The sequence below is a fragment of the Microcaecilia unicolor genome, chromosome 8, assembly GCF_901765095.1.
Source record: "Microcaecilia unicolor chromosome 8, aMicUni1.1, whole genome shotgun sequence".
In the NCBI taxonomy this organism is placed as follows: Eukaryota; Metazoa; Chordata; class Amphibia; order Gymnophiona; family Siphonopidae; genus Microcaecilia; species Microcaecilia unicolor.
Window position 1 is genome coordinate 4,588,384 of NC_044038.1, and position 27,909 is coordinate 4,616,292.

Sequence of the window (27,909 nt, forward strand, 5' to 3'; positions counted from 1 at the left end):
AGGTGATCCATATAGTGAGTCTGTAGCTCAGTCACCGGAGAACAGCTGATGCAAACGTTGAAAAACACGTGATGTGTTGATCTATGAGGTGGGTCTTTAAAAAGACCTTTTTCGAAGAAACTTGCTCGTAGACAATTAGAATGCCAGCGTAAAGCAAAGAGGTTTCATCAATAAACAAGTGTTTTTAAGATCAATCTATCCAGGTTTTCCGCGGTCAAACATCCCACTTTCTCCTATACCTTAAAACACACTAAGCCCATATTCTAACGTGGCTTAGTAAAAGGGCCCCTGGGTTTGCCAATATGCTTTAAAAATTTGTAGGTTCAGTGGAAGTCATCATTCTGATATGAACTTTGTGCAGCTTAGACTGTTCCCACACACTCCTGAAAATATCACAGAACCTTCTGGTGTATCACTGATGGATTCACCCCTTTTCGGCTTCCGTAGAATTAATGATTCAATTGCTTACAAGCCCTGCAGTTCCAGAAACACATTTATTGCCCAGAAAGCTGAGAGTACAAAAGTTTTGTAGACTCCAGCGGTGAAGTGTTTCCCCTGGATAATTAATCTCATCTGTTTGTCAGTGCAGATGGTTTTCAGCCATTGGCTGTCCTTGTTCACTTTGCAGAACAGGTCATTCTGCAATAGAAATACTGACCTCCACTGTCAGTTTTTGGCCTGATTACATACTAACGCCAACTTCTGAAATACACAAGCATTGAAATACATATAAAAGAGATAGGCGTGATGCTGGAAGCAGAAATCAGCGTGCCACAGTGATGCCAGGCAGCACACCATCATTAAGGCCGTTCTACTAAACTCCCCTCTGGCCTCACGTTCGCTAACAAGTAGAAAACATGTTCAAGCTTTCATATTATTTGTTATTTTAGTTCCCAGACCACACGTGTTTCACTTGAAGTTGGGAGCATTCTGAAGCAGATTACAGTTGTTTTTCCGGGAAGGTATTTGTCAGGCGACTTCTGAATAATTACTTTTTTGTTTTCACCAGCTCAGCCCAAGGTTCCAGAGGCAAATAGCTATTTCACAGTCTGCTATTAATTATAATGATTGTTAACTGCACCCATAGCAACATGTAAACAAGTCATAAAAATGATTTCATGAATACCTGCACTCTGCCTACTAAACATGAATGTACTGGTAACTTATCCTGCATGCAGGTCTGTCTGTCTCACCAGACAGCTTGAGGTTGAGAATTCTTATTAGAGATAGTTCAGATGAGGTGGAAAGGCGGTGTATTATTTATTTATTTGGTACATTTGTACCCCACATTTCCCCACCTACTACTACTACTACTTAACATTTCTAGAGCGCTACTAGGGTTAGGCAGCGCTGTACAGTTTAACAAAAAAGGACAGTCCCTGCTCCAAGGAGCTTACAATCTAAAGGACGAAATGTCAAGTTGGGGTAACCTAGATTTCCTGAATAGAGCTATAGTGGTTAGGTGCCAAAGGCGACATTGAAGAGGTGGGCTTTAAGCAAGGATTTGAAGATGGCCAGGGAGAGGGCTTGGCGTATGGGCTCAGGGAGTTTATTCCAAGCATGGGGTGAGGCGAGGCAGAAAGGGCGGAGCATGGAGTTGGCGGTGGTGGAGAAGGGTACTGAAAGGAGGGATTTGTCTTGAGAGCGGAGGTTACGGGTAGGAACATAAGGGGAGATGAGGGTAGAGAGGTAAGGAGGGGCTGCAGATCGAGTGCACCTATTTGCAGGCTCACCTCCGGTGATGAAACAAATACAGAGTAATGTTATAGTCAGTGAAATAAATATGTTACAAACACAGTAGGAAATCATACAGAAGAGGGGTTATATAGTGATCATTATAACTTTTTGTTTCTTGTATTGCTGAGTTAAGCATTTAAGTTCGATCAGAAGGGTGTGCCTTTTCGAATAAGTTGGTCTATAATGATTTTCGGAAGCTGAGGCGGTTGTACGTTGTCTTTACGGCTTTTGGTAGTGCATTCCAGAGTTGCGTACTTATATAGGAGAAGCTGGCTCCATAAATTGATTTGTACTTAAGACCTTTGCAGCTAGGGTGGTGAAGATTTAAGTATGTTCGTGATGATCTAGTTGAGTTTCTGGTTGGCAGGTCTATGAGGTCAGACATATATCCCGGGACATCGCCATAATCTTGTGGACCAGGGTGCAGACTTTGAAAATAATACGTTCTTTGATTGGGAGCCAATGTAGCTTTTCTCGAAAGGGTTTGGCGCTTTCGAATCGCGATTTTCCATATATAAGTCTGGCTGCTGTATTTTGGGCGGTCTGTAACTTCCTTATGAGTTGGTCTATGCATCCCAAGTAAATTATAGCAAATAGGGTTTAGAATCCAGACTTGTCACTCACCTGGGTCTCACCCACTGTGTTACTTGATCTTTCTGCTCAAAACTCGCATTATAAGCTGTACTGGGTCAACATTCAAGAAGTCATTGAGCTTTTTGCCCTTCTAAGGAAGCCTGACCCCCCTAATAGTACCTCTAGAGGTTACAAGCCACCATTTTGAACCCAGAGCCACAGGGACCTACACTCGCTACTCCACCAGAGATTTGAAAGGCAGGTTCAGGGAGACCTATATGGAGGTCTTTGAAAGAAAAAGAGGGTCATTAATTAGAGGCTCATTAGGATGGGGAGTCTTCGGGGCCTTGGATTGTCTGTTTTTCAAAGTGTCTTTGGGGTGAGGGGTCTGTTTGGGGAATGGAATTACCATGCACAGCACTGCTTCTCTTTATGATTTATAAATAAAACAGATTAAGGTAATTAAAAGATATTTGGTTGAAGATGTGTGCCTCTATCCTCCATTGAAATTCATCGATCTGATTGTAATTTCAGGACCAGGCCCTACCTCAGACAGAGACAGCAAGAGCAATAATACTGTTCTCAGCCAGATGTCTATTGAGAATTCATAGTTTATTTCAATTGAAAAGCAACAACAGAAAATAAAGAAGGGAAGAAATGTTTAATCTTCTTTTAGTGTGAGGCGAACTACTGGGACATTGCACAAATAAATATATGCTGATTGTTTGTGGGAAAGAATTCAGAAATGTTGTAGATACTGCAAGCTATACAAAGCCCAAAATATTTTCTTTGGTGGTAATAAAGTAAAATGTAGAAATGTGTTTTTATGGACAAACCTGATAATGTGTTCATCTTTATTTTGGAGTTTTAAGCTATACATTTGAAAGGAGGAATAGAATTGAGGCTACACCTTCCTGTTCATGTCCTGCAGGAAGTTCTTGCTGGTAAGTTGCCTGCCTCCATCCTTAAGACAACATTCCTCTTCCCCTTCTATCATTTCTTAACCCTCTCCTAACTACAGACCTTCATTGTTTGGACATTCTGAGGCAAGTTCAAATGGATGGTATATTTAAATATAAATATGTAAGGTGGGTTCCTCTGTATGCCCGGAGACCAGTGGTGTAGCCACAGGTAGGCCTGGGTGGGCTGGGGCCCACCCACTTACGGCTCAGGCCCATCCAGCAGTAGCACATGGTAATGAAAATGCTGCTCTCCACAATACTGGCACCTTCGCATGCTCAGTTTTCAGTGCATGCCTGCTGCAGACTACCAAGGTGGAGACTGGAGAGAAGCATTTTCCCACCAGCTGAGATATTTTTTGGTGTGGGGGTGGGGGAGAGAACATTTGGTGCCCACCCACTTCTTGCCTAGGCCCACCCAAAATCTACTGTCTGGCTACGCCCCTGCCCGAGATTGTATGGGAGGCCATTCAAATAAAGAGTTCATTGGTTTGAGGATAGAAAACAGAAGTAGGGTTAAATGGTCAGTATTCTCAATAGAGAAGGGGAGATAGTGGGGTTCCGCAGGGGTCTGTGTTGCTTTTTAACATATTTATAAATGATCTAGATATGGGAAAAACTAGTGAGGTAATTAAATTTGCTGACGACACAAAGTTATTTAAAGTTGTTAAATCGCAAGAGGATTGTGAAAAATTGCAAGATGACCTTACGAGACTGAACATCCAAATGGCAGATGATGTTTAATGCGAGCAAATGCAAAGTGATGCATGTGGGAAAGAGGAACCCAAAGTATAGATACATGGTGCAAGGTTCCACGTTAGGAGTCACCGATCAGGAAGAGGATCTAGGAGTCATCGTTGACGATACTTTGAAACTGTTCAGTGTGCTGCGGCAGCAAAGCAAATAGAATGTTAGGTATTATTAGAAAAGGAATAGAAAATAAAAAAGAGGATGTTATAATGCCTTTGTATCGCTCCATGGTGCGACTGCACCTTGAATACTGTATGCAATTCTGGTCACCGCATCTAAAAAAGGATATAGTGGAATTAGAAAAGGTACTGAGAAGGATTATGAAAACGATAAAGGGGATGGAACAAGTTCCCTATGAGGAAAGACTGAAACGGCTTGGGCTCTTCAGCTTGGAGAAAAGACAGCTGAGAGGAGATATGATAGAGGTATATAAAATACTGAGTGGAGTGGAACAGGTAGACGTGACTCGCTTGTTTACTCTCTCCAAAAATACTAGGACTAGGGGGCACGCAATGAAGCTACAAAGTAGTAAATTTCAAACGAATCAGAGAAAATATTTCTTCACTCAAAGTGTAATTAAACTCTGGAATTCGTTGCCAGAGAATGTGGTGAAAGCAGTTAGCTTATCGGGGTTTAAAAAAAAAGTTTGGATGGCTTCCTAAGGAAAAGTCCATAAGCCATTATTAAAATGGACTTGGGAAAATCCACTGCTTATTTCTGGGATAAGCAGCATAAAATGTATCAAACATTTTTGGGATCATGACAGGTACTTGTGACCTGGATTGGCCACTGTTGGAAACAAGATTCTGGGCTTGATGGACCTTTGGTCTGTCCCAGTATGACAACACTTATGTACTTATGCACTTAGGGCCATGACCAGCAAACATCAGGAGTTTCACCACATGTCAAATTCACACGTCAAATTCAGACCACTTGAGGACTGGTGTTCTGAACCAACACATTTAATTTAAAGTTACTTTAGCCAATTAACTGAAACAATAAAATACCAGTTGTAGTAAATATGGCAGAAACAGTGTTCAAAAGTATTTATAAAGTCTCCTTATCCTTATCTCAACCCTCTCTTTGTTAGAGTAAGTTTATAGTATCTCCTTTGCTTTTCTTTCTTATTAACTGTAGGGAGTGGAGGAGTGGCCTAGCGGTTAGCAATCCAGAGGTGGCCAGTTCAAATCCCACTGCTGCTCCTTGTGATCTTGGGCAAAGTCACTTAACCCTCCATTGCCTCAGGTACAAACTTAGATTGTGAGCCCTCCTGGGATAGAGAAATATCCAGAGTACTTGAATGTAACTCACCTTGAGCTTCTTCTGAAAAAGGTGTGAGCAAAATGTAAATAGATGGCATTAAATTTAGTTTCAAAGAAGATCAACACAATCTTTGTTATAGGTGATGGGAAGCTCAAGGATATTGAGGCTTTGAAAGCAGCACTGTAAGTAATTTGGTCCTGGTTAGTTGTGTGTTGGTCCCCAAGAGACAGCTGAAAGTGGTACTAATTTCTCCAGCCTCTGGAGCTGTTTCAGGATCCAGCAAAGGTGATAGGTGATCCTGGCTGCCCTGCCGGAAATGCACAGCTTCTTTCTCACTTGCCCCCTGCTGCTATTGCTAAAAGGCTCCATGAGTAGGGTAGTCAGAACTTTCTTCAATATTTGTGCTACCACTACCTTAGTATCTCTTCTTCTCTCCCCCCCCCCCCCCCACTATCTTGCCATTTCTTCTTCTCTCAATCCACTCCCCCCCCCCCCCCCCCACACTATCTTGGCATTGTACTATCTACAATCGCTTCCTCTCCCTTAGAGATCCTTTATATTTCTCCCAAGCTTTCTGAATTCAGATGCAGTCTTTGTCTTTGCCACCTGCACCAGAAGGTCATTTCATGAATTCACCACCCTTTCTATGAAGAAGTATTCCTAAATTACTCCTAAACCTGTCCCTGTTTACCTTCATCTTATGCCCCTCATTCGGGATAACTTAAGACAGACTTTCTCCTGCCTTATCAGGATAGGTTAAATGAGCGTGTGCAAAAATTAAAACTAGCGTACGTCTATGTATGGCCTGAGCCCTTATGATCAGCCATTGACCTAGTAGTAAGGGCTTACGCACTACCCGTGTGGTAACCAACTATCCAGTAAATTCCGGGACTGGCCTGCCTCTATTCATGCTCCAGAAAAGGAAGGAAGGAAAGAGCTAAAAGAGAAAGATCAAATATGTCAGAGACAGATGTAGTGAGGGAACTGAACAAGACAAAAGGAGATAGGAGAAATGATAAATGAACAGACAGAGCTACTGGAAAGAAAGTTAACAGAAGACAGGAAGGCAGAGAAGAGAAAAAGGGACCAACATATGAAAAAAATAAAATGTCCAGACAACAAAGGTAGAAAAAAAAGTGTTTTATTTTAAATTTATTAACTGGAGTATGTTACCTTTGGGGAAATGTGCATTGTGGATTTCTTTGTATTGTGTTCAGTACAAGAGGAAAAGCATTTCTATTTTTATTTCTCTAGAGGCGCAGTTTGACTACCGAGTTTGACTTCTTGGGGGTCCCAGTTCAATTTCAGTCTTCATATTTCTATTTCTAATTTGTCATCTCCTTTCTGTATTTGATGAAGGTCTTTCTATGCTTTGCATGTGACTGAGGTGTGTATTCTGATTGTAAGTATTTTCGGTGTAGAGAATTGTGGCAGTCCCACTTGTTCTGTTTTCCTGTAATAGGCTTATTAGTGCTGTAGGCCCAGGGTAATGTTTGTAGTGCTGCCTATTCACAGGTATTATTCTTGTTATTTGAATCATAGATCTAATGCTACGGTTATATGACATGTTTACCATATATATGTTAAGACTATTTTTCAGGTTTTGTATTATTTCACAATATGCCTGATAATGGAGTGATTTATGTTGCTTTTGCTTAGATACAGAAAGCACCAGACGAAATTTCAGCGAAAAAGAGTAATGATACTAACACAAAGCTGAAATGTGCTTACACATTCAATCCTCTTCAAATTACATAATATTGAATGAATAGATGCACTGTTTTTCTTCTTTTTCTTATTTAAAGTGGAGAAACGACCTCAGTAGTCCCCGCGTGGCAGCAGCGTGAAAATTACACTCAATGCCAGCATATATGTTGACTCCGTTATTATCACTGGTCTAGAAAACTCCACTTGTGTGTAGTAAGGGGCTCTTTATGTAATTGAATGAATCCCCTAAGCATAATATTAGGCAATCATTGAAATAAATAAACAATGTTACTTAGCTTTTGCAAATTTTGCCCAACGGGGCTCACCGTTTCACTCTGCAATAAGCTTCCTCAGGAGGCCAAGTAACTAACAGCAAATCACCATGCCTGTAATCCAAAGATGACATGCCAGCTTATAATTGAAAAAGAAAAACGCCTATATTGCGACCCAAATCGGGAGATAGACGTTTATCTCACAAAAACGAATAAAGCGATATAATGGAAAGCCGAATTTGGACATTTTCAACTGCACTCCGTCCCGGATGCGGACAAAGTTGATGGGGGCGTGTCGAAGGCATGGTGAAGGCGGAACTGGGGCGTGGTTATCAGGCGATCAGAGATGGGCGCCTTTCACCGATAATGGAAGAAAAATATGCGTTTTTAGCGAGAATTTAGGGCACTTTTCCTGGACCCTGTTTTTCCACGAATAAGGCCCCAAAAAGTGCCCTAAATGACCAGATGACCACTGGAGGGAATCGGGGATGACCTCCCCTGACTCCTCCAGTGGTCACAAACCCCCTCCCACCACAAAATATGCCGTTTCACAACTTTTTATTTTCACCCTCAAATGTCATACCCACCTCCCTGGCAGCAGTATGCAGGTCACTGGAGCAGTTATTAGGGGGTGCAGTGGACTTCAGGCAGGTGGACCCAGGCCCATCCCCCCCTACCTGTTACAATTGTGCTGCTTAATGCTTAGTTGTCCAACCCCCCCAAACCCACTGTACCCACATGTAGGTGCCCCCCTTCACCCCTTAGGGCTATAGTAATGGTGTAGACTTGTGGGCAGTGGGTTTTGAGGAGGATTTGGGGGCTGAACACACAAGGGAAGGGTGCTATGCACCTGGGAGCTCTTTTACCTTTTTTTTGTTTTTGTAAAAGTGCCCCCTAGGGTGCCCGGTTGGTGTCGTGGCATGTGAGGGGGACCAGTGCACTACGACTCCTGGCCCCTCCCACGAACAAATGCCTTGGATTTATTCATTTTTGAGCTGGGCGCTTTCATTTTCCATTATCACTGAAAAACAAAAACGCCCAGCTCACAAATTGTCGAATAAAACATGGACGTCTATTTTTTTTCAAAAATACGGTTCGGTCCGCCCCTTCACGGACCCGTTCTCGGAGATAAACGCCCATGGAGATAGACGTTTTTGTTCAATTATGCCCCTCATGGTCTTTTTTGGTCAATCAATTGTCACAAGACCATTTCTTGTCCTATACAAATCCTGGTATCCCTTTCCTTTTGGGCTATCGTGGCCCCAGTTACCTGCCAGTCAAGGGGTAGTAAATTCAGATGTCTAGCCATTTAGGACTGACTTTGATGGTAGCCAGGCTTCTGTAACTGTGGAACCCCTATGCTAATTATTCTGAAAATCAGTTTTGTCATTCCTAGTTTCTGGGTCATTGTCTTCTAAGAAAAATGTAGTCTTGTGGCCTCGGACATCAGGGACTCAAGATCTCACTTGCCATACTCAGATCTCCCATTTTCTACGTCCTTCCTTAGAATGTTCCTTTCTGCAGGTCCTAGGCTCCAGGACAATGGACCTATATGTTATACCTTGGGTTCAGATCCATATGCATCTCCTAGGTCAGACTCTTTTTAGATTGACCTCTATTAGCTCAGTGTTACAAGGCTACTTTATTTTTCTCTAGGTAGGCTGGGAGGAGCCTCCCTAAAGATTTGCCTCAGTCGGGAGTGGATTGGGAGTCCCTTTCATAGGTTGTTTTTTTTTGTTTGTTTTTGCATTATAGAGGTGAACCTGAAAGGTTAGGAGCGGAGCTGTGGGCTGGGGTAGTTGAAATGGTGACAGTAGTCCTGGTAGAGAACCAACAGGTCCAAATCTAGACCAAGGACCAGAATTAGCTATCTAGCACGCCACTGGCCTCTCACTTGGGAGAAGGCAGTTCAGGTGACGGCAGGTAAGACAACTCTATTTGCTGATAGGAACAAAGCTGAGAAAAAGTAGTAGCCCTCATGTACCTAGTATGAGCTTCAGATTCGGTCTAGGATGGAGTTCCCCTGCAGTACCTGGCAGAAGAATATATGACTGACAGCATTAACAGAGGAATTTTCTGAAATGGCCCCTTTTAGGATCCTGAACTATAAGGACTGGATCTACTAGGGATCGATTGGGTCACTTCCATGAATGGATCTCATATCAGTCCAAAGAAACTCCAAGTCAAGCAGGTTCAAAGAAAAGCAGGAGTCATTTGGGCTAGTTATCCTGGTAGAATCAGGACTCATATTCCCTGGAAGGGGCGTGAAATCAGCTCTAAGCAGTTTTTTCTCTAGCTCCATTTGTTGGCAGGACATAATCCATTTGCTTGGACTGGTCTGGCAGAACTAAAGGAAAAGAAATTAACAAGTAAGTCCAAATTTCACCTTACTAATCAAAACTCCTTGAAATTTACTTAAATGTTCTCTTTTTACAGATAACAAAATTACTTCCTTATTTTTTTCCCCTTCTAACCAATCTAATCTAACCCCATAATTGGTTAGTCAGTCTGTGTAGCAAGATTGACCAGTGGGGTGGGTGTGAGTTGAGGTAAGGTGGTAACAATCTAACACTAACGAATTGCAGTGAATTCAGACTTAATATTTGCCTCTTTCCTTTTGAACTTCTTGGATTAAAGCTAGAGAAAACAAAAAACCCCAGAAAAAAAATCTTCCAGAGAAAAATGCCCTTCTGTAAAAAGCTACAAAAATAACCCAGTACATTAATCAGCAAATATGAAAAATATAACAAAAATATCCCTTTCGTAGAATCACAGGCAGAGCACTTGTAAAAGCCATAAAATTATCTGAGCTTGACATAAGCCCCAATATTGTTGGTTTCCCATGATTCTCCCGTGGAGTTGACAGGTCTATAGTGATGACTGAATTCTGCCACTCTGGCCATGGCCACACAATTATAGGAAACCGTGAGTCCCTGACATAACACACAAGGCCGTTTATAATTTCCAGCTCCTGCTCTATGGAACTGAATCTTCATACAAGATGTTCAAGGCTGAACTAAAAGCACATTTTTTCCACCTGACTTTTAGTGAATACGATTGGCCTTCCTTTTGCCGAAGCAGTGCACAGTATGATTCTTGTACTGACTGTGGTTTTCTCTCTGCTCTTTCCTGCTGCATTTAATTGGACTTCCTCCTCTTCCTTTGATTTTGCTACTGTAATGGGTGGAATGGAATGGGTAGACGTGAATCGCTTGTTTAATACTAGGACTAGGGAGCACTCAATGAATCTACTAAGTAGTAAATTTAAAACAAATCAGAGAAAATATTTCTTCACTCGACCAGTACCTTGTATTTGTTTCTCTACCGGACTTGGCGAATGCCTTTACGGTACTATGTCAGCCACATTGAGCCTGCAAATAGGTGGGAAAATGTGGGATACAAATGCAACAAATAAAGAAATAAAATAATTAAACTCTGGAATTCATTGCCAGAGAATGTGGTAACAGCAGTTAGCTTAGAAGGATTTAAAACAGGTTTGGATAATTTCCTAAAAGTCCATAAACCATTATTAGTATGGACTTGGGAAAACCCACTGATTATTGCTTGGATAAGCAGCATAAAATCAGTTTTACTGTTCTGGAGTCTTGCCAGGTACTTGTGACATGGACTGGCCATTGTTGGAAACAGGATACTGGGCTTGATGGACCTTCAGTCTGTCCTAATATGGCAACACTTGTGTTCTTATGTAATACAGTTTAATTGAAATTATTGTGCCTCCGGGGTCATGTCCAGGCACCGGCATGGAATATCCAGGTCAGCTGCTGACCTGGAAGTTATGTGGGTGCTGACCAATATTCAGTACAGGCACCTGCATAGGTAAGCAGCAAAGATAGGATTGCCTTTGGCATGGTCCTATCTGCCTAGTTAGTTATGCGGGCACCAGCACGGGACCACCCTAGCACTAACCACAGTGCCCCAGTGTTCAATTTGGATATTCGGTGGCACTGTGCTGCTCAATCTCCTGGGATGCTGCTTAAATCTCATTGAGGGGCCCTTTTAAAAAAACCACGGGAGGGCTAATGCACGGGTAGAGCACGCCAAATTGGAAACTGCCGCTGAGGTAGCATGTGCGCCCAGTGGTAATTATAAGTTTGGTGTGCACCAAATCCCGTGGTAGAAAATATTTTTCTATTTTCTACAGTGGGGGTATTCCCAGTGGTAAACGGCAGCACGGCCACGTTGGAGCCCGCTGCATGGTTACCACACGGGTAGTGCGTGAGCCCCTTGCCACTAAGTCAACGGCTGACCGTAAGGGCTCAGGCCATAAATAGGCATGTGCTAGTTTTAATTTTTGGACACGCCCATTTCCCGGCTCATTAAAAAAAATGGCATTTTTCTCAGCCACAGTAAAAAGGGGCCCCTGATGAAATGGGGGGGGGGGGGGGGTTGCAAGGACAAGATCACCAAGACTCATGAGCAGTCTAGGGAACACAGAAGTCTTCTAAGGCAGCTGCAAATCCTAGAAAAGATACAGGGCACATCAAAACTTCTCCTGCATCTACTGTTACACATGATGCAGTGAATGAACCACTGCTGTCACACTGTTACAGCTTATATTGTAAAGTGTTAAAAAGGAGATTCTTGCAAGCTAAATGTTAGGAGAATCATGTATTTTGCCTGACTTTACATATTACAGCTGGTCACCCTGTGTGTCATTCGTAGGCACTTAAAACTGACAGTATTTATTAACCTCTGACAAAGTGATTAATTAAAGTGTATAGATTTTTGGAGTTGTTTGATGGATCTTGTTTTGATTTTGACCTATGCTTACACAAACTGAGAGGAGTGATTGCGTGGTTATAGCACTGGAGAATTCCTGAATCTATGGTTGCGGTTATGGCTATTTATTCTTGATATACCGCTAGTATTGCAAATGCAAATCAAAGTGGTTTACAAATCCAGCAAAAAATAAGAAAGGGACTACTACAGTGTTGGATAAGAAAGAATCCAAGCACACACACAACAAAGAAAAAAAATAGAAATAACCACCAGGACAACCTCCCCCCCCCCCCCCCCCCCCCCCCGATACAAATGAAATAAATTATTTCACAATACATTTACATGGAAATTTCAAGAAGAATAAGATGAAATTGAATGTGGACAATGCAAAGTGATGCACATTGGGAAGAATATTCTGAATCATAGTTATCTGATGCTGGAGTCCACCTTAGGAGTCAGCACTCAAGAAAAATTCATTGCAGACAATATGCTGAAATCTTCTGCCCAGTGTGTGGCAGTGGCCAAAAATGCCAACAGGATGCTAGGAATTATTAGGAAAGGAATACAAAATACCAAAAATATTATAATGCCTCTGTATTGCTCCATGATGCAACCTCACCTTGAATATTGCGTTCAATTCTGGTCACCGTGTCTCAAAAATAATATAGCGGAATTAGAAAAGTTTCAAAGAAGAGCGACCAAAATGATAACGGGGATGGAACTCCTCTCGTATGAGGAAAGGCTAAAGAGGTTAGGGCTCTTCAGCTTGGAAAAGAGACGGCTGAGGGAGGATATGATTGAGGTCTATAAAATCCTGCGTGGTATAGATAAGATAGAAGTGAATCAATTTTTCACTCTATCAAAAAGTACAAAAACCAGGAGACACTGATTGAAATTACATGGAAATACTTTTAAAACAAATAGGAAATATTTTTTCACTCAAATAATAGTTAAGCTCTGGAATTTGCTGCTGGAGGATGTGGTAACAGCGATTAGCGTATTTAGATTTTCAAAAGTTTTGGACAAGGTCCTGGAGGGAAAGTCCATAGTCTGTTATTGAGACAGACATGGGGAAGCCACTGCTTGCCCCGGGATTGGTAGCATGGAATGTTGCTACTAACTGAGTTTCTGCCAAGGTACTTGTGGCCTAGATTGGCCACCGTTGGAAGTAGGATACTGGGCTAGATGGACCATTGGTCTGACCCACAATGACTATTCTTACGGTATACATATTATATACAGGTACTATTCTTGTACCTGGGGTATGGAGGGATAACTGGGACTTGCCCAAAGTAACAAGGAGGTGCAGTGGAAGTTGAATCCAGCTACTCTTCCACTCCAGAAACAAGAGTTAAGCAGCAGAAGTTTTCCAGATATCTTGTTCCAATGAATCTCTACCTCAGTATTTGTCCCAGAGTTCCTGTAGGATTTTTTCAGTGTTAGTTTCTGGACATTTTCCTCTTAGTCTAGTTTCTTCTCTTTTCTTTCCATTAAGAAAGTCATACGGAAACACAGGAGTCTCCAAGAACTTACCCAATGAAAATAACATGGCCAGTGTTCTAACTTTAGCCCTTTCTAGGCCCCTCAGAAACAGCTCTGCTGCGGCTTATGCCCTGGTTCCAAACAGCTCGTACTCACTTTGGGATGGAAAAGATACATCTAGTGATTACTGCAGTACAATTTACCTTCCTCTCTTTAAGGAGATTAGGGGTGGGGAGTCAAAGTCAGAAAATTTAGATCAGTCACAGAATACATTGGGTTGGCTGGGAGCACACACCAGCATCTAAAGCTCCACACCAGAGAAATCCTGTGACAATGGGCTCCCTTGTAGCAATGCAATTGAAGGAACTGTGGATTGAATATCCCCCAGTGTAACAAGCATCTGTTTCATTGCATCAGCACCTGCAACCTCTTCTATTGAAAATGTCAGCACTCCTCAGTCAGCAGCACTGATCTCCCATCGACTCAGGTATCACCAGCTACAGCAACAGAGAATAGCCTAAATAGTTTTTCTTTAATACAGTCAGGTCAATTAAACAAAATGCCCATGCATCCCTTCTTTATTGTACATAACGAACAAATGATACAGATGATAAAAGCCAGTGATGTAGCAAGCAGCTAGTGGGACAAACACCTTCAGATGAACTGTATGGTTAAATGCTCTTTGGAAGGAGGAACTGAGACTATTATTCAACTGATCTTGAAAAAATGAAAGGATTCTGCCTGGGTCTTTTCAGTTCTGCTAATCAATAGTTACCTAATTTTAAAGATCCCAGTGAACAACTGCAAAGAAGTGCAAAGTTAAGCGCATGGAGTGCAGAAATCCAAAGGAGATGTATGAGATAGGAGGTGAGAAACCAATAAGCACAATTCAGGAGAGGGACCTTGAGGTAACATATACATAGTAACATAGTAAATGACGGCAGATAAAGACCTGTACGGTCCATCTAGTCTGCCCAACAAGATAAACTCATTTTACACGGTATGTGTTACTTTATATGTGTACCCGAGTTTGATTTGTCCTTGCCTTTCTCAGGGCACAGACCGTAGAAGTCTGCCCAGCACTGTTCTTGTACTAACTTCTGAAGCTAACGTCAAAGCCCCTTAAAATTTACACTCCAGCCCATCCCTATCTATTCAGTCACGATCAGGGCGTATACCGTAGAAGTCTTCCCAGCTCCTGCTTTGTTTCCCCAATTACCGGTGTCACCACCCACAGGTATTCTCCAAGGACAGCAGGCTGGTGGTGTCTTAGGATCTCAAGGCAGCGAAACAATATGACAAGGCAGTGGCCATAGCCAGAAGGATGCTAGGCTGCATAGAGAGAGGCGTAACCAACAGAAGAAAGTAGGTGCTAATGCCCCTGTACAAGTCATTGGTGAGGCCTCACTTGGAGTATTGTGTTCTGTTTTGGAGGCTGTATCTCGCTAAGGATGTAGAAAAACTAGAAGTGGTTCAAAGGAAAGCAACACAAATGGTATGCAGTTTGCGCCAAAAGATGTACGAGAACAGACTTGATTATCTGAGTATGTATACCTTAGAGGAAAGGAGGGATAGGGGAGATATGACCTTATTGACCTCCCACCCAGAAACAGTTTGACGTCTTCCCGTACTTACCTCAATTTGCACCTTCCCAATTGCAAAGGTATTAAGTACAGATCCTCCTATGCAACCAATTTTTCCTTTTTGGGTAGCCAGCTTTGGAATGCTCTACCAAGAGCCATTCGAACAATCAACGGCCATTTGCCCTTCAGGAAAGCATTGAAGACCCATCTCTTCAAGAAAGCCTACCCCAATGATCCAGCTAACTAAAGCCTACTCGCATGATTCTGTATCGACGATTGTTATACACTGATCATGTCTCCCATACCCATATGCTACCCCCTATCTTTTCCCTTTCCATCCTCCCTATGCCTACCTCCTAACGTTCATTTCCTTCTATACTCAATCCCTCCTATGCTCAATTTACTCATCAGTTTACCCCTTTATTATTACGTTTACTACAATTTGTATAATCTTCTTAAAGACTTTGTAACTCTGTTTACTTGTTACTATGTAAGCCGCATTGAGCCTGCTATGTGTGGGAAAGCGCAGAGTACAAATGTAATAAATAACAATAATAATAATATGATCCAGACATTTAAATATTTGAAAGGTATTAATATGCAAACAAATCTTTTCCACAGATGGGAAGTGGTAGAACTAAAGGACATGAACTGAGGTTGCAAAGAAGTTGACTTAGGAGTAACATTAGGAAGTACGTTTTCATAGAGAGCATAGCGATGCCTGGAATGTCCTCCCGATGGAGGTGGTGGGGACAAACACAGTGATGGAATTAAAAAACACATGGGATAAACACAAAAGAATCCCTGTAAGGTAGGGAGGGGGGGGGGGGGGGGGAAGGTAAAATCTTTGATCATAAAGGTGACTGATTTAAATTTATGGTTACAAACAAGTAATGTTAGTCAAAGGTCATATTTGTATTGTTCTGGTTCAGTCTAATGTGCTCATCGTCAATAAAAAATTATTGGAAAAAGAATCCCTGTAAGGCAAGAGAATGGAAGCAAAACAAACAGTGGTGTTTAGATGGTTAGTCCAGTAGTTGGGAAGTAAGGCCAGTGCCAGTGTTCCAATTATGGCCGAGATCTGGATAGGCTGGAGTGGTCTTCAATGGCAACTCCAGTAGTTGGTAAGTAAAGTCAGTGCTGGACTGCCTTCTACAATCTGTGCCCCAAAAATGGGAAGGGCAGTTCAAGATCAAGTATGCATATTTTTTACGTCACATTATATCATGCGCTATGAGCGTATCTCAGAGAGGGAAGTTTGATAGCAAGTAAAATATTGTCAGCAACACTGTTGGATTAATTGAACATGTCTAACTTTGAAGGTACACATTCAGTGGCTCTAATTTCATCCCATCTCTGGCATGGTTTTATAATCCTGATTATAAAGAGGCTTGAGGTGTCTATCTGTGAAACAAAGAGGGCTCAGAGGACTGAAAAGCAGCCTCTCAGAGGTTGAGGTATAATAGGTTTGCTGACCTGGTCAGTAAAAGTTTCGTGAGGGAGAGCTCAAATACAACAGGACTCTTGTCTGTTTGACTTCCTAAGCAGACCATGACATGTTGCCCTACAGGCACACTGTGAATTCCAGTCAGAGTTAGGTTACACCTTTGAGTTGTTAGGAGTGAGAAAAGGCAATTAAAACCTGAGTAACTGTAGCTTTAGCAGATGTTCAGTATTAAAACAGAAACCTGACAACACAGGTGGAGAGGTTGGCAGGTCTGTGTACTGTAAGAACTTTCTCAACAATATTCATTTTCACCTGCATTATCTGTACAGAAAGAATACAAAATGCATCAGACATGTAATACCTTCAGACCTCTCTCACAGAAAGTAAAATGATTTATCACTAAATGTTTGAACTTTATTTAAAGAGAGATTCTTCACTTGCAACTGAGAAATGTCATCATATTTTTTTTGTCGGTGAACAGCATAGAGTACACACTGAAGTTATAGAAACAGAATCTGATGGCAAAAGACGAGTCATGAAGCCCGTGTAATCTTCACAATTTAATTCCCATAGACCTCATTAATATCTGGTTTTCCCCTTACTGAAATGCCCTCCAGACACATAGACCAAAATCGTAACAGAATTGAAAAACACGTCAGATATACGCAGATGATCCCTGCTGGCAAAACAATGAAAACGAAGTACCAAGCAGGTGGCAAAGGTCATCACTGTAACAGATTTGGGCATGCCAGAGAGGATAGAGAGCTTTAAGAAAAAAAAAAAGGTTGAGAGGTCAAATAAAAGATGTGGGAAGAAGTTGGTGTTCAGTTGCATGTGGAAACTCATATGTGCATCTACCCAAGTGCATGAATCTCAACTGGGAAGACTTGATGGGCTACTGTGGTCTTTGTCTGCCATCATTTACCTAGTTTATAGCTTCTTCTGGTTTTTATATACCTCTCTCAATAGGCATGTCAGAAGAATTTACAAATACTTCATTTCAGCTGCTATTGGTCCTTCAGTTTTTAAAATTATGGAGATTTTCATCTCCTGGCACCATGTAAAGAGCTCATGAGTTTTGGGTCCCTGCTAATTCTAGCTATGGACCCACCAGCCTTGTAGCAGAGCTTCTGCCGATGGGCAGGGGAACTTGCCTGATGCTGTGAACTCAATGTAACAACAATCTGAGATCCAGGGGACTTTTAAAAAAAAGGTTTTCTTATGGCAACAGTTAATACCGTCTTCATTCTATAGAACAACTGGATTATAGGCTTCTGATCTGAGTATTGACACCAACACCAAATTCTATTCAGAACACCAAGTACAACCTTGCAGCTTTTAGGAAAATCTTTATCTTGGCACAAGAACGTTAAATGATCCATTCATGGTAAGTGTTGGCATTCTCCAGTTCAGATATCCCCATGCTTTCACTTCCAAAACTGTCTGCAGCTCCATGACAGCTAAAATAAAATTATATTAATAACCTTTCAATAGCACTCCATAGGCCATTATCCAGTATATATGACTCCAAAGGCTTCCTATAGATAACTCACATCAGTGTCAAATAAGGGTTTATTCATAGTGTAAATCTTTTGGCTTTTCAGCTGCTTGCCGAAGCAATCAAAGGCACATGCTGAACCTGCCTCTGGCTTCTCTGAAACTTCAGGACTTATTAGAAAGTTTGCTCGGTGGTTAATGTTATATAAAATGGTGATCTAAAAAAAAAATTCTGTCAGTTCCCCAGCAATGCCATTTGTCATCAGCATAGTATAATTACAATGGACTTTATTGACATAATAAATACAAGAGCACAGGTGGTATCCATTTTCAGCTCTTTAATTGCAGGAATGAAAGATCCTGTAATATGGAGTTGACAGGAAGAATTTGTCAAACTACACTAAACTTTTCAATGGCTCTGACCTTGGGGGTCATAAAATTACTGATGGCAGGTTAAAGAATTTTATGATGCTGAAGTGGATAATATTGATTTCTTTTATTTTTAGCTGTAATGCGAATGGATAGCAGAGACTTTTTCAATATTACTTCCTATGCTATAGTCTGCCAGCAAAGTGCAGGAATCAATACAAACAGTGTCTCAGAGCATCAATTACACAATCCAGCCACAAACTCTAGTGCACACTTACTTTTTAAGGTGTGTTACCCGAGGGATGGAGTTTGCACAAAATCCAGTACATGCTTACTGGGTGGAGGCCTAAGGCAGCACATCTTGGGGGAGGGGGAAGTGGATGGCAAAGAGCAGATGTAGTCAAATGAAAATTAAGTCATAGCATCTATTATCCCCTGTAGAGAGGGTGGGCAATTTTTAAACTGCCCACCTGAGAAAATAGTGCTTGATTAAATAGCCTTGGAAAGTTGGAAAGTGTCATCATTATGTCTGTATGTGTGTGTGTGTGTGTGTGTGTGTGTGTGTGCGTGTGCATGTACATATATATCAGTATGTTTATGACACTGTATTATTAAATTGGATTCTTACAACAAATTACTTTCTTATGCATTATTCTTTGTTATGTATCCTATACTGTTTATTGTAAGCCACATTGAACTCAAAACTTGTTTGGGATAATGTGGGATATATTTATGCCTATTTGATCACTTCTCTAATTCATAACTCCCCCTCACTAATTTGAGGTCTAAGAAAGTGTAATATTTTTCCTTATTGAATTGTTTAAATTTTTAATTCTCATAATTTTTTTTATTTTCCTTATATAAATAATTTATTGATCTTGAATAATGAGAATATTAATGTATCACTATTCGCCTGTGTTTCTGTTTACAAGGTTGCCCTTGTTAAAATATGTTAAAATATGTTAAAATAATAAATAAAGAATTTAAAAATATATATAAATAAATATATAAATAAATAAATAAATATTAGGGCTGTATTTCAATTTAAAAATTTAATTGTGATTAATTACACTTCTCTCCCTTCCTTCTATCCCCCTCCTATGGCTCTAGCACCTCTCTCACTTCCATCCATTCCCCCTCTTGAGGTTCCAGCACCTCTCTCCCTTTTCTCCAGCCCCCCTCCTCCCATGAGTCTAGCACCTCTCACCTTTCCTGCTCCCCTCCCACTGGTGCACACCTCTCTCCCGTCCCTTCAGCCCCCCCCCCTCCCATGAATCCAGAATCTCTCTCTCCTTTCCCTCTAGCTCCCCCTCCTGAGGTCCAGCACTGCCACCTTACATTATTAGGCATGGTCCGAGTCCTTCCCTTGCACAAACAGCAAGGAAGACGTAGAGATGCCGGACCCCGGCAAGGGGGTGGGAAAGGAGGGAAGGGAAAGAGGTGGCAGACCTGTGGGAGGGGGAGGGAAACGAGGAGAGCAAGGGATGCCGGATCCTGGGTAACTGGGGTGAACCATTTCTGGGTGGGCCTTGGGCAAAAGTGGGAGGACCTGTGCCCACCCCTTACTACAGCCCGGGTCACTCATCGGCAGCAGCAGGCAGCAAAGTCGGCGGCACTACATGCTTCTCAGTGGCAGGCAAGGGTACAGCAGTGTAGGCCTCTGCACATGCTCCTCAGCAGCAGGAGGGAGCACATTCAGTGGCAGGCAAGGTGGCTTTGGCAGTCTCAATAGCAGTCCATTAAGCTTACAAATCGAAAAACTGCAGCAAAGGCTAATATCTGATATATGTAATGTAATACTATGAAATGCTAGAACTATCCTATAACATTCAAGGTAGCTGTGATAATAATGTTAAATATAATTGGTGAAAAGCCCTCAGAAACCAAAGTGAGCAAATCTTTGGTTTGAACACTGTTACAAAATTTTTGTCAGTGTTCAGTTTCTAACATTGGGCTAAAAATTCCAACAGGTTTTTTAAATATATTTTTTGTTTGCATTTAAATTGTGACAGTGCTTTTAAATCTATGTCAGACTCAAAGTGCAACTTCTGTGCAATCTCTTTCTAGTTTAAGAATGGCTCTACTTTATCTATCGCATAGCACGTGAGTTCTTCAAAAGCAGGGGTGTAGCCAGACAGCAGATTTTGGGTGGGCCTAGGCAAGAAGTGGGTGGGCACCAAATGTTCTCTCCCCCACCCCCACATCAAAAAAATATCTCAGCTGGTGGGAAAATGCTTCTCTCCAGTCTCCACCTTGGTAGTCTGCAGCAGGCATGCGCTGAAAACTGAGCATGCGAAGGTGCCAGTATTGTGGAGAGCAGCATTTTCATTACCATGTGCTACTGTTGGATGGGCCTGAGCCCTAAGTGGGTGGGCCCCGGCCCACCCAGGCCCACCTGTGGCTACGCCACTGTTCAAAAGTGTGTTTTGAGTGAATACAGTGTTCAACTAAAGGCTCCTTCCGGACCAACCTACGAATATTGGACCTGTGTTCTAGAATTCTCACCTTTAAAGGTCTAGTGGTCATCCCTACATATGTTTTTTGGCACAGACACTTGATGGTATAAACAACATGATCTGAAAGACAGTTCGTGAAATGCTTAAGAGTATATGAAATTTCTTTTGATGAAGGGACAGAGAATGATGCTCCTTGAGAGGATCTTAGAGGTCTCAAAGCTGTGTAATAGCTAAAGAATAGTAGTCTCGCCCATTTTGTCTGAGGATCTTGAAAATCAAGCATAGAGTTTTAAATTTACTGTACTGGTAGCTGGTGTAGTTTTTTCAGGAAGGGTGTGATGTGGTCACGCTGTTTGAAGCCTTCTATCAGTCGTGCTGCAGCATTCTGAATTAGTTGGAGCTCATGCAAACTCTTTTTGGTTTGACCAGTGTACAGGGCATTACAGTAGTCTAGTCGTGATGTTATCATGGCATGGACCACTGTAGTCAGATTTGTCTTTTCAATATAAGGAGAGAGATTTCATAGCTGCCATGGGTGATAGAGACTATTTTTAAAGGTTGTTTGAATTTGCGGGATCAGAGTGAGTGATGAGTCTAGCGGTATCCCAAGCTTCCTGACCTGTGAGTTTAGGGGTAGTTCATACTTCTGAAAAGGTATTTTGAAGTCAGGTGTTTGTCCACTTGGGTTAAGTACCCAAAGAATCTCTGTTTTCCTTGGGTTCAGCCAGAGCTTGCTGTTTGCCCATTCCAGAGTTGCATTTATTCTGGTAGTTTACTCAAGAGCTGTGAGTAGATCTGGTTCATTGGGTATGAGTAGTTGCACATCATTGGCACAGAAGAAGAATTTTGTGTCCATCGACCGAAGCAGCTCAGCCAGAGGCTTGAGGTAGATATTAAATAAAATGGGAAATAGTATGGATCCCTGTGGTACTCCACAGTTCAGTGCCCAAGGTAATGATGTGCTGTTGCTAAAAAGGAAATAGGACAAATATGATTTGAACCATGTAAGTATTGTGTCACTGATACCTGTTTCTGCCAGTCTTGTAAGAATGATATTATGATCCTCAGGGTTGAAGGCTGCTGTGAAATCCAGTAACACTACCTTCAAGGTAGATCCCCTGTCATGGTTTCTCTGCAGATCATCAAGAAGGGACGCATTCATTTGTCTGATACATCATTCATGATTGTAAATTTAAATAAACGAGGTTGTGACGTGTGGTTGGGAGGCGGGGATAGTGCTGGGCAGACTTATACGGTCTGTGCCAGAACCGGTGGTGGGAGGCGGGGCTGGTGGTTGGGAGGCGGGGATAGTGCTGGGCAGACTTATACGGTCTGTGCCAGAACCGGTGGTGGGAGGCGGGGCTGGTGGTTGGGAGGCGGGGATAGTGCTGGGCAGACTTATACGGTCTGTGCCAGAACCGGTGGTGGGAGGCGGGGCTGGTGGTTGGGAGGCGGGGATAGTGCTGGGCAGACTTATACGGTCTGTGCCAGAACCGGTGGTGGGAGGCGGGGCTGGTGGTTGGGAGGCGGGGATAGTGCTGGGCAGACTTATACGGTCTGTGCCAGAACCGGTGGTGGGAGGCGGGGCTGGTGGTTGGGAGGCGGGGATAGTGCTGGGCAGACTTATACGGTCTGTGCCAGAACCGGTGGTGGGAGGCGGGGCTGGTGGTTGGGAGGCGGGGATAGTGCTGGGCAGACTTATACGGTCTGTGCCAGAACCGGTGGTGGGAGGCGGGGCTGGTGGTTGGGAGGCGGGGATAGTGCTGGGCAGACTTATACGGTCTGTGCCAGAACCGGTGGTGGGAGGCGGGGTTGGTGGTTGGGAGGCGGGGCTAGTGCTGGTCAGACTTACACAGTCTGTGCCCTGAAAAGGACAGGTACAAATCAAGGTAAGGTATACACAAAAAGTAGCACATATGAGTTTATCTTGTTGGGCAGACTGGATGGACCGTGCAGGTCTTTTTCTGCCATCATCTACTATGTTACTATGTTAAGTAACCTCACTACAGTGGCATTTCTTTTGGCTACCCACTTGAGTCAAACACTGCATTTGGGTAAGTCCTGTTAATTTGCTCTGTTTGTGGTCCTTACAAGCACAAGGTATATTTTATGGGTATAACTGGGGGGGAGGGGGGGGGGGGTCATCATAGCCGGTTTCCACATGTTTGTGGTTTTTAGTCATAACTTTTTAATACCGCATTATTCTTTACTCTCATTTATGGGGCTTTTGGTATCATGATACTTTACATTTTTTACCTTGTTGGCACCTTTTTTATGCCTGGCCTTATTAGCCATTTTGAGTCTGGTCCGGTTCAGTTTATCTTTAACCGGTATTGGTCTTTTAACCAGCAATACTTAACCATTTTTTTTTGGGGGGGGGGGGGCGGTCTCTTTACCAGGTCATAACTGCTTTTTAGCAGTTGCATTATTTTGTGCATTCATTATCTATTCGTCATTGTTTATTTATTCAAATTTGTTTTGACCATCTGTTTGACCATCTTCACAGACTTCTTTGCAGATAAAGCCACCGAGATACGATCAGAGCTCAGCAACCTGGCAAAAGAACTTGATACTCAAATCAAAAACCTCCAACCTAAACCCCCAAAAGATTCAACATCCTGCACCAATAACACCAACTCAGAAGACCAATACTGGAACACTTTCTCACCTATCTCCAGAGAAGAAGTCACCTGGCTATTAAAAAAGCTTGCACACTCCCACTGCATACTGGACACTTGCCCCTTCCAAGAAATAAATTGCTTAACACTTCAGGTTGAAAAGACACCACACTATCTTCCTGTTCAGTCCTCCTCCACCTTGACAGCTACCTCTTGGTATTCAAAGAAGTAAATAAGAAACACTATCGCAATCAAACTTATCTGCAGTTTAAAAATGTCCTTCATGACCCCCAAAATAGCTTGATAATAATAGCTTGTGTTATCACTCATTAGCACATGGCACATGAAGACACCTCAGGCATTCTGTTTTCCTTGACATTGACTGCTAAGTTGTCAACAGGATCTGGATCTGCACTTCTCACTGATATCATTCTTTCTATCCTTTTCACAGACTTGTAGATATATTTTTCATATTTATTGTATTGAATTATCATCATAGTTCTGACATGACCAACAAGAGGAGCAACCACCTTGTTTCTGCCATTCCTGTAAATGTTTGGTTTGAGTCAAAAGTGGTTGAGTTAAAGTAAGGGTTGAACTAGTTTAGAGAGAGGTTGAGATTACTGCTCAGCAGTTTCAAACTTAGGCTGATTCAGTCATCTTTGCGTATTGTTATGGGTCCCTATACATGCTATGACCCCATATGCGAAATTTAGGCCCCCTTTTACTAAGGCGCACTCACGTTTTTAGTGCTCGCTAAAATTGTAGGCAAGGTAAACATTAGAGATGCCAATGCATTCCTATGGGCGTCTCTAATGATTAAAATGCCCACAATTTTAGCACACGCTAAAAACGTGAGCGCACCTTAGTAAAAGGGGGCCTAATTGCTAAATTTTCTACTCTATATAAGTAACAACATTACATGCATGACTCCTGGGGGCATTTTTTCAGTTTTCATATTTGTCTCACTCTGTATAACCCTTATGCATTTGCCTGTGATTTTGCAAGGCTTCTATACCTTATCAATATATACCCCAGGCTACATGATCTGGAATTTTTCACACTTTTCCTGTACCAGTGACATGGAATCTCTAGTGCTTTCCATCTGATGAGTGTTATTGCTTTAGAGATGACAGGTGGAATCCAGTAACCTTTCTCGGAGCTCCTTCTTGACCTTCCCCTGACTACCTCTGGGTGCTTTTAAAAATAGTATTCACAAGTATTTTATTGTTGTGTATTTCAATTGTTATGTTAATTTATTGCTGTATGTATTGCCCTGATCATGTTCTGTAGATGTGTTTAATAAGTCAAAAACTATAAATTAGAGGATTATATATATGCAAGGTACTTGTGACCTGGATTGGCCACTGTTGGATGCAGGATATTGGGCTAGATGGACCATTGGTCTCACCCAGTATGGCTATTCTTATGTTCGTAATATTGAGATGGAGAAAGATGACACAGGTTTTATAACTCACTGAGAATGGGGACAGAGGAGGAGAATATGACTCTTAGTCAGGCTTCAGACCTCATCAAAGCACCGAAACAGTGGTGATTACATTATTGGCTAACCTCAAAAAAGAAATCTCAAATGGAAAAAACATTCTCCTGCTACAATTTGACATGTCAAATGCCTTTGACATGGTCAACCACCAAATCTTCAAAAGAATACTCGACAAAACAAACATCAGTTGGAAGGTGCTCGAATGGCTCCTAGGTTTCCTGACTACCAGATTCTATCATGAAGGCAAATTCCTTTCTCTCCCCTCCATGGAAAATGGAATGCGGGGTCCTGCAAGGCTCGCCACTCTCACCAATGTTATTCAACTTGATGATGGCCCTTCTTGCCCGAACACTATCCAAACAAGGCTTTAACCCCCTTACATATGCCGATGACGTGTTAATCTACATCCCTTTCAAAAAGAATCTACACAAAATCGCAACCAGGATTGCGGACAGCATAAACACAATGGAATCCTGGACAGCAACGTTCAAGCTCAGATTTAACAAAGAAAAAACACACTGCCTGATACTCATATTACCACACAACACCGATCACTTCCCAAACATCAATGCCATGGGCACATCTCTCCCAATATCTGACAATATAAAAATCCTAGGAGTCACCATAGACCATAACCTATCCTTTGATAAACAAATCTCAAACACTACGAAGAAAATATTCCAAACCATGTGGAAACTGAAATGCATAAAAAACAACTTTCCAAGAGACGTATTCCGCACACTACTCCAATCCATGGTCCTCGCCCGTGCTGACTACTGCAACGGAATTTACGCCGGATGCAGGAACAATTACTAAAGAAACTGAAAACAGCACAAAACACAGCTGCAAGACTAATATTCATCACAAATCGATTCAAAAGCACAAGACTGTTGCTCCAAAATCTTCACTGGCTACCCAGAGAGCATATCCTTCAAGATATGCTCTTTGGCCTATAGAATAATCTTCAGTCTTGCACCCGAATATGTCAAACCTTATAGACCTACCCATACGCAACATAATCAAGAGCGCAAGAACCTACCTCACCCTACGCTTTCCCAGATGTCAAGGCCTAAAATACAAATCTTCATACTCATTCAGCTTCACATACATTTGCCCCAAGATATGGAACACAATACCAAAAGCCCTAAAACATACAAATGACTACATAACCTTTCGAAAATACCTGAAAGCCCACTTCTTCAGAAAAATGTATTCGACGGACCCACATAATCTGAACACCAACTAAAACACCACGATGCCTGACCACTGACAGAAACCGATTAAGGCACGCGTCTTCTCTAAGTGGCAATGTAACATGTATAACAGAAGTAAACTGTAAGCCACATTGAACCGACAACTTGATTGGAAAATGTGGGGTACAAATGCAGAAATATATAAATAAAATACAGTGGTATAGCCCCTCAGTTCTCTAGAATGGGGAATAGGAATGGCTTTAGACCATCAGTTGTCTGACAATAACATGTTATCAAAGTTTTGAGGCTCAAGTGCAGAGTGGGGTTAGTTCTGTTGGGACCTGTTCTTTGAGTTACTGCAATGTTGAGAGGAAGCTGTACTATTTGAACATCATCAGGAACTGATTATCTCAACCTTTTGCAGAGCAGGATCATTGGAAAGAAGGCATTGATTAAAATCCTTAATGTCATCCTCAAGTACAATGGTCCCTATCCCAGCTGAAGTGATTTAAAAATAATTCCCTATTTTTAATTTATATTAATGATTCTTTAGAAATTGGGGTTGTGTCACGTGAACTGAAGAGAGCAGTAGACAATCAGAATTCTGTCTGTATAATAGTAACAGAAAATATCTTGCTGGCCATTGTGGATGGTATCAGAATGCAGGCAGATTAGAATTGTAATCCAATTTGGGTACAACTTGATCTTTTGGCAGTGTTAGAAATCATCCACCATGGTCTTTTACTCATTCAATTACAAGAGTTAAGAATTAGGGGGGTAGTTTTGACATGGTTTAGTTCCTATTTGTCTGAGTGGGTTACAATGAGTTTGGAGGGATGGCTTTTTCTCTCCCTTCACTTGTTCATTCATTTGTTTTGTCCCTTTTCTGTTGCATTTATATTTGGCATTGTTAACTAAGGTCATCAAAGAATTTAATGAGGAATTATTTTTGTTTGTGGATGACAAAGAACAGCTTGCAGCTATTTCAGAATGGCTGTTTAAACATAGGCTGAAATTGAATGGGAATTAATCAGAACCCATGTAGCTTCAAGAAGGAAAAGCCTCCTGACAGTTCATCCCATTATTGCAGGAAGTTGTTTACTCTACTGGGTGTGAAATTAAACACTCATTTGACAATGTAGCCACAAATCTCAGCAATGTTTATTGGTATTTTAATGTTTTATGGTTAATCTAATCTAATCTGAAATTTGTAGACTGCACTAGTCCCAGCGTGAAGTTCAAGGCAGTTAACAAATAAGTACATAAGTACATAAGTAGTGCCATACTGGGAAAGACCAAAGGTCCATCTAGCCCAGCATCCTGTCACCGACAGTGGCCAATCCAGGTCAAGGGCACCTGGCACGCTCCCCAAACGTAAAAACATTCCAGACAAGTTATACCTAAAAATGCGGAATTTTTCCAAGTCCATTTAATAGCGGTCTATGGACTTGTCCTTTAGGAATCTATCTAACCCCTTTTTAAACTCCGTCAAGCTAACTGCCCGTACCACGTTCTCCGGCAATGAATTCCAGAGTCTAATTACACGTTGGGTGAAGAAAAATTTTCTCCGATTCGTTTTAAATTTACCACACTGTAGCTTCAACTCATGCCCTCTAGTCCTAGTATTTTTGGATAGCGTGAACAGTCGCTTCACATCCACCCGATCCATTCCACTCATTATTTTATACACTTCTATCATATCTCCCCTCAGCCGTCTCTTCTCCAAGCTGAAAAGCCCTAGCCTTCTCAGCCTCTCTTC